This window comes from Enhydra lutris, unplaced genomic scaffold, assembly GCF_002288905.1.
Source record: "Enhydra lutris kenyoni isolate GAN:26980312 unplaced genomic scaffold, ASM228890v2 scaffoldscaffold39, whole genome shotgun sequence".
Taxonomy (NCBI): Eukaryota; Metazoa; Chordata; class Mammalia; order Carnivora; family Mustelidae; genus Enhydra; species Enhydra lutris.
The window spans coordinates 24336217-24349185 of NW_019154123.1; the positions used below are offsets into that span (position 1 = coordinate 24336217).

Consider the following 12969-nt stretch of genomic DNA (forward strand, 5'->3'; position numbering starts at 1 on the left):
TCACAATGAAATATTACCTAACACCTGTCAAATTTGTATCAAAAAGATAAGAAATATCAAGTGTTGCAGAGGATGTGGAGAAAAAGGAACCCTCATGCACTGTTGGTGCAAATTCAAACTGGTGTAGCCACTATAGAAAACAGTATGGAGGTTCCTCAAAAATTAAAAGTAGAATCACCAAATGATCCAATAATTCCACAATGGGGTATTTACCCCCAAAAAAGGAAACACTCATTTGAAAAGATATATGCACCCGTATGTTTATTGCAGCATTGTTTACAACAGTCAAGATATGGAAGGAACCTGAATGTCCACCAATGAATGAATTAAAAAGACATGGTGTATATATACACAATGGAATATTACTCTGCCACAAAAAAAAGAATCTTGCCACTTTGCAACAACATGGATGTACCTGGAGAGTATTACACTAAGTGAAATAACTCAAAGACAAATACCCTATGATTTTACTTATATGAGGAACCTAAAAAACAAACAAGCAAAAAAGCAAAACCAATCCAAGAATATAAAAAACAAACTGGCGGTTTGCCAGAGGGAAGGGGAGCAGGGGGATGGGCAAAAGAAGTTAAGGGGAGCGGGAAACACAGGCCTTCAGTTATAGAATGAGTAAGTCACAGGGATGAAAGTACAGTACCCTTCTACAGAATATAGCCAATGGTACTCTAATAATGTTATAAGGTGACATATAGTAGCTACACTTAAGAGCACTGTACAGGTATAAAATTATAGAATCACTACGTTGTATACCTGAAACTAATGTAACATTGTGTGAACTATACTTCAATTTTTAAAAAACCCATAAAAGAAAAATTTCTAGTATCCATAATTTCCAGGAAAAAGAAAAATTTCCAGTATCCACAAATGAGATTGATTATGTAAAATAACACCCTCCTCCCCGCCTTTTTGTGGAGGACAGGGTATCTGTCACATTGAGGATGTTTTGAAAAAACATGTGGGTATGATTCCAATTATATGACATTCTCAAAAGGCAAAACTACGTAAACTGTTAAAAGATCAGTGGTTGCCAAGTGTTTATAGTGGGAGGGATGAAAAGTAGAGCAGAAAAGATTTTTAGGGCACTGAGAAACTATTCTGCATGATACTCTAATGGTGGATACCTGTCACAATATATTTGTCAAAACCCATAGATGTACAACATGAAGAATGAATATAAACTTAATGTAAACTATGGACTCTGGATGATAACAATGTATCAGTGTTGGTTCCATTAAAACAATTGTACCAAGCTGATGCATATGTTGATGATGGGGAAGATAGTGGGATACATGGGAACTCTACTTTCCACTCAATTTTGTTATGAACCTAAAAGTGCTCTAAAATAGAAAGCCTATATTAAAAAATCTTAAATATGTATTTACTCATATTGTAACAGAGATTGGTTGGTTCCCCTCCTTGTAGGTTCAAGAGGGGATTTGATCTGTCACGTGGGAGAGATTTTAAAAAACAGACACCTCAACTGTCCTTCCAAAGAATTTGATTAGTAAGCCTGAGGCACATACTAGGTCTCTGGTGTTTTTTCTTTCAAAGATTCCCAAATAAATTCTGATATACATCTGCAATTGAAAAATCCTATAGGGGTGCCTGGGTGGCTCAGCGGGTTAAAGCCTCTGCCTTCGGCTCAGGTCATGATCCCAGGGTCCTGGGATCGAGCCCCGCTTTGGGCTCTCTGCTTAGCGGGGAGCCTGCCTCCTCCTCTCTCTCTGCCTGCCTCTCTGCCTACTTGTAATCTCTGTCAAATAAGTAGATAAAATCTTTAAAAAAAAAAAAAGAAAGAAAAGAAAAACACTATAAAGGAGCAAAATCTTTACCGAAAAACAATGCAAAATACAGCTGAAATGTGGGCTTAAGTTGGATTGAAAGGAACTTTGGTAACAAAGAAATGAAACAAAATCTACAGAGGATTACAGGAGAAATAACAAAGTAATAGTATGAAAATTTTCCTAATCCTAATCAAATATTTTTATATTATCACTTAGACAATTAATTAAAAATCCTAAATTTCTGTTAATAACTTTTCAAAATACCTTCTCAAGAACAATGGCTTCTCTAAAGCCATTATGCCTAATTTTCCATGTTTTCTAGGGAAATAAAGCCAAGAAAGCAAAATATTAAAAGCCAGATGCAAACTTGGTGGTAAATATAAATGCATTTCTCTTCCGAAATGAAATCTTCCACTTCCTCCTTCATGTTCATTTAGTTATCAAATTTTCCTTATTAGTCTATCCAAAGTGTTTGACTTTATCTGCTCCTGTGTATTCTCACTGCCACCAGTCTAGTCTGGGTCCTTGTCAACCCTATATCCACAGAACTGCGAGAATTCTAACCCACCCTTCCTTAACCTCTAGCTCTCTGCTCTTCAAGCCATCCTTCACACGGCTCTCTATTAATCTCAACACCTTTTTCACTGTATTACTTCAATGCCTAAGGATCTAGGAATGAATCTTTAGCACATCTTAAATCAAATTTGAACTTCTTTGTCCTACAAGATCCCTTGGCCTTGACTGAGTCAATAAATACTCTCTCCATTCTACATCAATCTATACCCAACACACTGAATGTATATCTTTTTATATTTTATTATATTCAAGATGGTACATATTTAGGGTGCTGAGTCAATCCACCCAGTCCGTAAATCACAAACACACACTAAAAATTCTGAATATTTAACATTCAACATATTCTTTGTGAAACACCATGAAACGCTAATACAGTTAATTTACTTAATCATATAAACCAAGCATAACTGTATTAGAAAACATGACCACAAGAAAGTATGACTACAAAATAAGTTATGGACTTATAAATATAAGCATAAATGAATTTAAGTATAAAAAGGTTTTAATATCATTTGTGACCATTAATTACTTATTTGCCACCAACTTTTTTTTTTCCAAAGATTTATTTATTTATTTGACCGAGAGAGATCACAAGTAGACAGAGAGGCAGGCAGAGAGAGAGAGAGAGAGAGAGAGAGAGAAGCAGGTTCCCTGCTGAGCAGAGAGCCCAATGTGGGACTCGATCCCAGGATCCTGAGATCATGACCCGAGCCGAAGGCAGTGGCTTAACCCACTGAGCCACCCAGGAGCCCCGCCACCAACTTCTAATCAAATGGTAGCAGGTCCTTTTAAAAGATTTTAATAAATTAGAGAAGAAAAGTAAAATTGAAAATATCCAACCCATTTTCTTTCCTATAAAATAATTCAAAGAGTTCCTTTATTTTAGTGACATTCTAGTGGGGGCAAAGTGTGAAAAACATTGCCTTAAGTCTCTCCTATAAGACATCAATGCTGCAGACATGATTCACTGTACCATCTCTGGTTACATCTTAGAGCTCTAACCCCACTAATCTAATAGAAATACCTACTTTCTTTCAAGTCCCAGCTTCAAACTTTCTTCCACTGAAAAACTGGCTATAACCTCTGACCCTAATATTGACCTCACCTTCCAGTATCTCTAGGTTCCCAACTTGCAGTGTTCTCCAAAGACCTTCTCAATAGCAAAACATTTAAGGGAAAATATTTACTAAGGATTTTAAAAACCCATACCCTAGGATTCAGTAATTCCACTTTTGGAATATATCAAAATGAAATAAAATTACCAGTAAGTATAAGACTGTTCACTGCACTGTAATTATTAGTGAAAAACTGTAAACCTAAAAATTCCTAAATGAGGATTAAGGAAATGACATACTGAGAAATGAGAAAAATAATACAAACATATGAAAAATCTGGATGTTGGGAACAAAAACCCAACTTATATTATTCTCTATACCTTTAAAAACACTCATAATTTAAAGTGGTATATAAAAATTTCAAGAGCAAGTTACTATTTTTCTCTATCTTCCAAATTTTCTACAGTAAGCAATATACTATTTATACAATAAGAAATACTTTCAAACAGTAGAACTGAAAACATATTATTTACTACAGTGAAGCTTCCCAGCCTACCTAAAACACTGAAAACTGTGTTCTTCACTTTTGGCTAGAATTTTATCAACTCAATGTTCTGCTATTTCATCAAAGTTCTGATTGAACACTTTAGGTCTTAAAAAAAAAAAAAAAAACTACCTCTTCCTTTATATGTAGTTGGATTTTTTTATTTTTATTTTTTAATTTTTCTTTAAAGATTTATTTATTTAAGAGAGAGAAGAGCACATGGATGGCTCAGTAGGTTAAGCATCTGCCTTCGACTCAGGTCATGATCCCGGGGCCTGGATCTGGCCACTTCAGGTTCCTTGCTCAGGGGTGAGTCTGCTTCTCCCTCTGCTTCTTCCCCTTCCTTTCCTCATGCTGTCTCTCTCCCTCAAATAAATAAAAATCTTTAAAAAGAGAGCCCACAACTGCATGCCCATGGGGGCCAGAGGAAGGTAAAGGACAGAAGGAGAGAATCCTGGAGAGAGCAGACTCCTCTCTGAGTGCAGAGCCTGAAGCGGAGCTTGATCCCAGGACCCTGAGATCACGACCTGAGCCAAAATCAAGAGTCTAACGCTCCACTCACTGATTGAGCCACCCAGGACCCTGTGGATTTTTTTTTTAATAAATCTTTCCCCAAAATGGTGTAATGCGTGTAAAGCGTTCCTTCATGTGAAAAAAGAAAAACTGCAAACTTGCCTTAATCCAATTCATATTCATTACTGAAATTAATAAGTTCTGTAATATATCTATCACATGGGCACTTATGAGGGTTTTCACATTTCAAATTAAGCAGCACATACAGGATGTAACTTTCTTCCCAAAATATATTAACTCAGAAATACATTAACAAAGCTCAGAAATTTTAATTTGTTAAGATTTTAATTTTAAGGGATGCCTAGGTGGCTCAGTCGGTTAAGCAGCTGCCTTCGGCTCAGGTCATGATCCCAGGGTCCTGGGATCGAGTCCCACAACAAGCTCCTTGCTCAGCAGGGAACCTACTTCTCTCTCTCCCTCTGCCTGCCACTCTGCCTGCTTATGCTGTCTCTCTCTGTCAAATAAATAAATAAAATCTTAAAAAAAAAATTTTATGTTTAAGTAATCTCTACACCCAACATAGGACTTGAACCCACAACCCTCCAAAAAGCTGCACATTCCACCAACCAAGCCAGCCAGAAATTTTAAATTTAATCTTCAATATTAAGCATAGGACTAGGCATATAGCAGTCTCTCAAATGTTATGAAAAGAATGAACGTTCCAGAATATAAAGTTTATGTATTAATGTAGTACTGTGTTTCAAATAACTCAAATTTTTAAAAAAATAGTCTATATAAAGAAATAAAACGGTAAATATGGTAGACCGATTAACACTAAAATTTTAACTTTTTTTTTAAAGGAATGACCCACGGGATAGAAAAGGAAACAATCACATATAAGATGTCAAAACCTTGTCAGAAACTATAAAACAGATGGTCAAGTGATATTATACTAGCAAAGTGGAGAACTCTAAAGCCTAAGCACCTGCAAAGAAGCTGATTCACACTGTCCACAAGCAGGAGTCCTCACAGGCACCTCTGAAGGGTTAGGGAGGACAAAAACCAGAAGGTTAGCTGGAAGCCTACAAAACAGTCATCACAGGGGCGCCTGGGTGGCTCAGTGGGTTAAGCCGCTGCCTTCGGCTCAGGTCATGATCTCAGGGTCCTGGGATCGAGCCCCGCATCGGGCTCTCTGCTCAGCAGGGAGCCTGCTTCCTCCTCTCTCTCTGCCTGCCTCTCTGCCTGCTTATGATCTGTCAAATAAATAAATAAAATCTTTAAAAAGAAAAAAAAAAAAGTCATCACAGCCAGATTTCCTCCCCCACTTCTCCAAAGTAGGCAACCATCCCTCCTCTAACCCTACAATTGTGGAGATTACTCTGAAGAAACCAAACTAAAGAGACTCCAAAATGGAGGTCTCCAGTACAGGTAAATTGGGAGTGATATGCCACACAGAAAACAGGATTACAAGAACACAATGAACAGCGAGATCTCCAGCTCCTTTTCTAAGATAAGTTCTCAAAACATAGCAGCCAGGTGTACATAACCTCCCCTCAAGGGACTGGAGGCTCTCTTTCTCAAGGAAACTGACCAGCCCAAGAAAAAGACCTAATAGTGTCCCCTCCTCCCATAAATGACCATCTTTAATAAGCCGCACCTACAGAATTTTCAGTTCAGTTTTTGGCACTTCACTCTTAAATATGAATGGACAGCCATGTAAGATTATGGCTGGGAAAAGCCTCTATAGAGAAAAGACCGCAACAGAAACAACAAAAAAAGGAACTTAGAAGAAACAGGGCAAAGAGGGAAGAAAAAACAAAACTTAAAAAAAAAACAAACTATCATTAAAATCTTCAAAAGGATTATAGTGTCTATGAAACAATATAAAGATACTATAACAGAATGAGCTCTAAAAAACAAAATGTAGATAGAAATCAAAAACTCAATAGAAAGGTTGGAACATAACACTGAGGAAATTTCTTAGGAAGCAGAACAAAAAGACTAAGTGATGGAAAGAAAGAGGGGAGAAAAAGAAAATTAAAAGAACAACCTATGAAGGGTGCCTGGGTGGCTCAGTCAGTTAAGCATCTGCCTTCAGCTCAGGTCACGATCCCAGGGTCCTAGGATCAAGTCCCCCATCAAGGTCTCTGCTCAGCAGGGTGTCTGCTTCTTCCTCTCCCTGCCATTCCCCCTGCTCGTACTCTTTCTCTCCCTGTCTAATAAATAAAATCTTTTTAAAAGATTTTAAAAAAATAAAAGAACAACCTATGAGTTCCAATACCCAAATAATACAAATTCCAACAGAGAACAAAAGAACTGATGAAGAACATACTATCAAAGAAACAAGGTATCAAATTTAGAATATCCATTCAATGAAAGACACTACAGACAAAATTAACAGAGAGACAATATCTTAGAGAAGATATTTTCCAAGCCTAAAATCAACAGACCACTCAAATTTAACCTCCACAAGGAACTTCTGCAAACCAAAAAGAAAGACAGCAACCCAAAGGAAAAAGAAACTAAGGGCAAAACAGACAGTTTTCAAAAGGGAAAACCTGAATGAATCTAAGAGGTGCTCAAACTCATTAGTAATCAGAGAAGGTAAACTGAAGCAATGAGACACCTACTTTATATCCATCAGATTGGCAAATACTATAAAGTTGAATAAAACCAAGTACTGACAAAGATGTGGGCAAACAACACCCTCCTGTAGTTCTAGTGAGCACGTAAATTAGTGCTCCCTTTCTATGACCCAGGAATTCCACTCCTAGGTATATACCCCAGAGAACTTTTCACACAGGTCCATAATAATATACAACTAAGAGTATATTTACTACAGTGTATTTCTGATGCCAGCAAGGTGGGACAGAAAAAAATGTGGTAGATGCATATTATGGAATTGTATACAACTATATGTACACAAAACAGAACAGAAAGAAAAAAAAAAACAAAAAACAAAAAACAGAAAGGTCTCCAAAACAATGTTGAATAAAAAAAATAAGAAACAGAAAAGGTCTACAATACATAAACTAAATACATACACACAGACACAAAACACAACATATTTCACAAAGATTCAATGATTCACATATAATCAAGAAATGTATCAATCACAATGCAGTGTATACCTGCTAAAAAGGGCAATGGGGAAGTAGGGCTTAGAAATGGAAGGAAAATTTAAAGAACCCTGTACAGCCTCATGATAGTACATCAAGAACTGAGAAGCATAATTAACTTTAAAACCCTTTTTACCTAAAGTCCAAAAAATAATAAAAAATGTTTTTCCAGAACTAAAGGACATAAGCTTCCAATTTGTAAGCATCCATGGAATTCCCTTAAATTAAACAAAATAAAACCAAAAAACCCTACCTAGGCACATTATCATTCAATTTCAGGGGTTAAAAATAATATCCGAAAAGTTTCTAGAAGATAGCAAGGTCACAAACAAATAATCAGAATAGTTTTAGATTTCAACAGCAACAATGGAATGCAAGAAAACAAGCTATGACTTCCAAACTTTTTAAGCCTACCATTTTATATACCTAGCCAAATTATTGATGAAATGGTAAGAGAGAATGGAGATTTATTTCAATCATGCATTCAGAAAGTTTTTACTTCCCAGGTATCCTTTCTCAGGAGGCTAAGAAAATATGGGAAATAGAAGACCCATTATAGAAGAGAGGCAAAGAGAATTTTAAGAGTGATGTAAAGAGAAGTTCCAGGGTAACAGGTGGCAAGTAGGCCTAGAAAATAACCAGTCCAGACAGCAATAAAAGCACGGCAAGTTCCAGGACAGCTATCTCGGGAAATGAAGGGAGGGTAAAAAAGGTATTAACTCTTGGAAAAACACAAACTGGTTAACAGAAGAAATGACATCATAATAAAGTACATGGTGCAACTATGAATATTTACATGGCTATAATATTGTAAACATTTTGAATATTGACTTAATAAAGAACTATGTCAATTATATTGGGAGGATGGGAGAGGCAATGTGTACAGAGGAGAGTCAACAGGTAACGCCTGAAATTGCTATATCAAGAAAAAAAACAGAAGCAAATTATTAATATGAAAGTAAACAGCTTAAAAAAAAAAGAGAGAGAGGAAGGGGCACCTGTGTGGCTCAATCATTTAAGCATCTGACTCTTGATCTCAGGGTCATGAGTTCAAGCCCTGCATAGAGTTCCACACTGGGCATTGAGCCTACTTTTTTAAAAAAGGGGCTGGCGGGGAGGGTAGGCTCTAAAAGTGCAGGGGCTGGGACAAGGGACAGTTGTTTTTCATATAGTATTCCAATTAAAAACCTGTATTTTTTTAATGGCAATATAGCAAGGACTTGAACAGTCTTTCCTCCCCTGTTAGCAAATTAGATCTTCACAGTATCATTTCATGATGCTAAAAGAACTACACCTAGTATGTTCTGCTCTGGAGAGTGAACTGCAAACTAAAACAAAAATCAAGCTTCAATGGTTGATGTGAACATAGTACAAATAGCCCTGTCTGAATTCCAGCTCCATCACATACTATGTGAAATAGGGCAAGTTACCTAACCACCCTGTACATGAAACTACCTCCTCAAAGTGGTTTTGCAAGGATAATTAAGTGAAAATACTTAATGTAATGCCTGATCCATCAATAGATGTTAGTCCCTCATGCTTGTCTTTCTGTTCCCTAGCTACAAGCCCCCATTCTGGCCCCAAGCTGCCTTGTTGGTCAGAATACAGAGACTCATGGACAACTCAGCACATATCCCTCCTCACGCTGGAAAATCAATCACGATGAGTAAGCAGACTTATCTTTGTATATGAAGGGCAGCATTATTCTTGTTAGGTGAAGAAGATTATCCCTATTATCCACATTCTGGATTATTGCCTGCTTTCAAGAACGGTCCTAATTAATCTACTACACTAGGTCAGAAACACTTTATCACCTCACAGTCCTTTGTGGAGTTGTAACAGCTTAAAAAAAAAACAAAAACAAAAACAAAAAACAGAACAGTAGGTCCCATCAGTCTTCATCCCTGCTCTTCCACTGCAGGGCCTCAAAATTTTCTAATGCAGGCCCCCCAATGGCCAGGGGCCACCTCCTGCTTACCGCAGCAAGAACAGAATGAAATCAGCCCCAATCAGCTAATTGAATTGTTTACCATGTCCAACGTTTTCTTCCGTTATTATGGCTGAATTCATAATACCTGCAAAGTACAGCGATCTTATAACAAAGACTTTGAGTAACAGGGAATTCCCTTTATCACTAGGTCAGTCACTTTTACTTGCATGACCCAAAGTCTTAAAACTGATTTTATACAAAGTATTCTCACATATTTCTAAAAACAATCTGACAGACTTAACACAAACATCATAAATCATCATGACAATCATTAATTTAACAAATACTATGCTAAAACAACTGAAGCTAAAAACAAGGTATAATCCTTAATCTCAAATGAAAGGGAAAAGGTAGAAACTAAATTGAGAGCAACAGAGAACAAAGAAAATAGTCCAGGAAACAACTGACAGAAATTCCAAACTATCTGGTATAGTTTATAACAGTTGAGGCTAAAAAAAATTATAAAAACAGGGGCGCCTGGGTGGCTCAGTCATTAAGCATCTGCCGTGGGTTCAGATCATGATCCCAGGGTCCTGGGATCAAGCCCCACATGGAGCCCTACATTGGGCTCTCTCTCTGTGTCAAATAAATAATATCTTAGAAAAGAGAAGAAGAAAGAAAATTATAAAAATTGGACACAGCTCTGAACTGCCTGAGAGCCAAAGTGTAAAGAGCAAAAGGAGGGCTTACAAAACACAAATGACCTAATAAAATCAGTCACTTGTTTAAAATAAAAAAGTGAAAAAAAAATAAAATAAAATAAAATAAAAAAGTGTATCAATTTGTCTTAAAAAGAATTTGTCTCTAACTTATCTACTTTATAAAGACCAATAAATAAATGAGAAAGTGTCCTGGATGGCAATGAAGATTTTTTTTTGTCCTTTATTCTGTACCAATCCTAGATAAAAGCCAATGCCGGTAATATTAAATCACAGGTCTACGAAGAGGACCTAAGTAACAAAATGCAAGATACTGACTTCAGGTGAGGTTTTTACTTCTGTCATTTAGTTTATTCTATGTTTTTATATGTTTTGTTTCTCTACTAGACTGTAAATTCCTCAAGGCTCATGTCTGATTCCATCTGAACTTCCTCTGCTGTATACTAGAGTAAATTACAGTTTCTGCTCAATTATAAAGACTGATAAAATGCCATGCAGTTAATACATATATTCATTATATTAGATTATCATTTCCATGACATAGTAAAGTGTTTTGACCAGGTCTGTGTCCCTAGTCTCAGCACACACTCAGTAAGTATTCACTGAATGAACATTAACAAAAAAACAGAACGAAGCATGAAAGAAGAGGAGAAATTTTTATTTTTTTATTTTTTTTTAAGGAATAATTCTTAAAATGGCAGTAATCTTCGGTTCTAAGGCTGGTTCCAACAAGAGCTACATAACCTTACATAAGTTACTTTTCTGGCCTTCAAAGTTTTATCGGTAGAATCAAATAAATTAACATCTACTTCAAAGTTACCATGAGGATTAGATGTTTTACTATACCTAAGGGATTCAGCACAGTATCTGGAAAGGAGGGCAAATGTTCATTCCTTTCTCTCAAGTCCTCCATCTTACAATCAGGTATACACAGTGCCCTCCAAGAATAAATGATTTCAGTAAAACTACAACAGACTTCATTATCACTTTCCTTTGAAAAGTTAAAGTTAAAAAAAAAAAAGTTAAAATTTCATCTCCTCAATTTTTAAGGGGAAATAACTCCTGGACCCGTTTCAAAATATTACAAACACAAGAACAAGTTACTGTCAAGAAAGAGCCTTGAAGCAACAAGAGAGGGGAAAATCACTTACTCATCTACTGCTGAGAAATAGGGGTTTTGAAGGAACTGTTTCTTAAAGGAAGAGGGGACGGGGAAAGTTAAGAATAGAATTTATTAGCATGTTCTAGAAAAATAACTTCAAAATTGTTTATTCCGAATTTAAAACCTAAAAAACCCACGATTCTGAAATCTTTCCCTGAAAAGTGGCACATTAAATACTTTCCTTCCAAACGACTTCCCTGACTCCAGTCATCCTTGGGTTTTCTCCTCCCATTTTGCGCTTCATCTCATACTTCGCTGTTTCCCTCGCATCACCTCTTACACTCTGAGCAGACGAAGTTCAGTCATTCCTATAATTACCACACCCCGGTCAGCCGCTTCAGGCCCATGTTGTTATGACATCTGTAAACTGCAGTCGTCCCTCTCCACCCCCGCCCTTCTCCCTCCCAACCACCAGCTCCGGCTCGGGCTCTAACTTGTGAATTCCCGAGACCGTCCCTTCCAGCCTCGATCAGGATTTCTACCCGCGTCCCCCGCTCCCTCCTGCCTTAGTCCCAGCACTCTGCGCTGCCCCCCCCCGCCCCCCGCCCGCTCACGCCCGGCCGCGGCGCAGACTCAGCGCTCGCCTCCTCTCCGCCCCGCTGCCTCGGCGCCCCGCAGTCCCCAACGCCGCTTCCAGCCCCGCCGCCGCCCCGCCCCGCCTCGCCTCGCCTCGACCGGCGTTCCCGATGGCGATCACACCAGCGCTCCCCACCCCCCCCCTCCCCTCCGCCGGCCGCGCGGCCGTTAGGACAGCCGGGCCCGTGACGCACCGACGAGCCGCGAGCGCCCGGGCCCTGGGACCCGAGCTCGAGCCGACCGGCGCCCGCCCTCGCCCCGGGGCCTCTCCCGGGTCCCGCCGAGGACTGCCGGATCCGCCAGCGGGAGGGGGAGGGGCCGGAGCCACGGGGCTCCGCACTCACCAGGCTCAAGGCAACCGATCCCGGTGCCGATGCTGGGGTGAGGCGCTCGCTCGCTTGCCGGCCCGCCGTACCTCTCCCGCGCACAAGCTCCAACAGCCGGCCAGCGCCGGTGCTCACCAGGCCTCGCTCTCCGCCGCCGCGCACCCAGCAGGGAGACCCAGCTCAGCGGGCGTTCGCAGAGCGCCTGCGCGCGGGGGCCGGCCCGCACGCCTGCGCGTTTTCTTCTGCTGCCCTGCTGCAGAGTCTGCCGGGAGATGTAGTTTTCCACCCGTCTTTCACTGGAAATCCTAGAGGCTAGGGGGAACCAGTGAACAGCCCGGGATCGGGAAAGTCTCGAAGAGGAGCTTCACAGTCAACGGCAAAGGTTGCAGAAACGCGGTGGAGTGACCACAGGACGGTACTTAGGTTGAATTGCAAAGTTATGTCTACAAATCTGTCTTCACAGCTCTTCCTAGGTGAATTGATCCTCGCCTCACCTGCCTATAACTAGCCTCTAACAGAGCTTGTACCTAGTACGCGTTTATTGAATGAATGATGGAATGAATGAAGGCTGAGGGAGTATTGCAAAAGGTCAAAAGTCAATGCCTCGTGTCTAAGGCATTCACAGGCAGCACGTGTGAAGAGGCTTC

At 39.4% G+C, this 12969-nt stretch overlaps 1 protein-coding gene across 2 annotated transcripts in view; it reads right to left on the reverse strand.

Annotated features, from left to right (window-relative positions):
• The window catches only part of LOC111154985 (karyopherin subunit alpha 1), a 67377-nt gene extending 54910 nt beyond the window's left edge, over positions 1–12467 (reverse strand). Inside the window, exon 1 of one of the 2 annotated variants that reach the window (XM_022514956.1) lies at positions 12341–12467. The gene's annotated coding sequence lies outside the window, so the exon portion shown is untranslated. Of the gene's footprint in view, positions 1–11104; positions 11122–12340 lie in introns of those variants that run through there. The other variant, XM_022514955.1, reaches the window with a different exon arrangement.
• Positions 12468–12969: the final 502 nt, after the last annotated feature.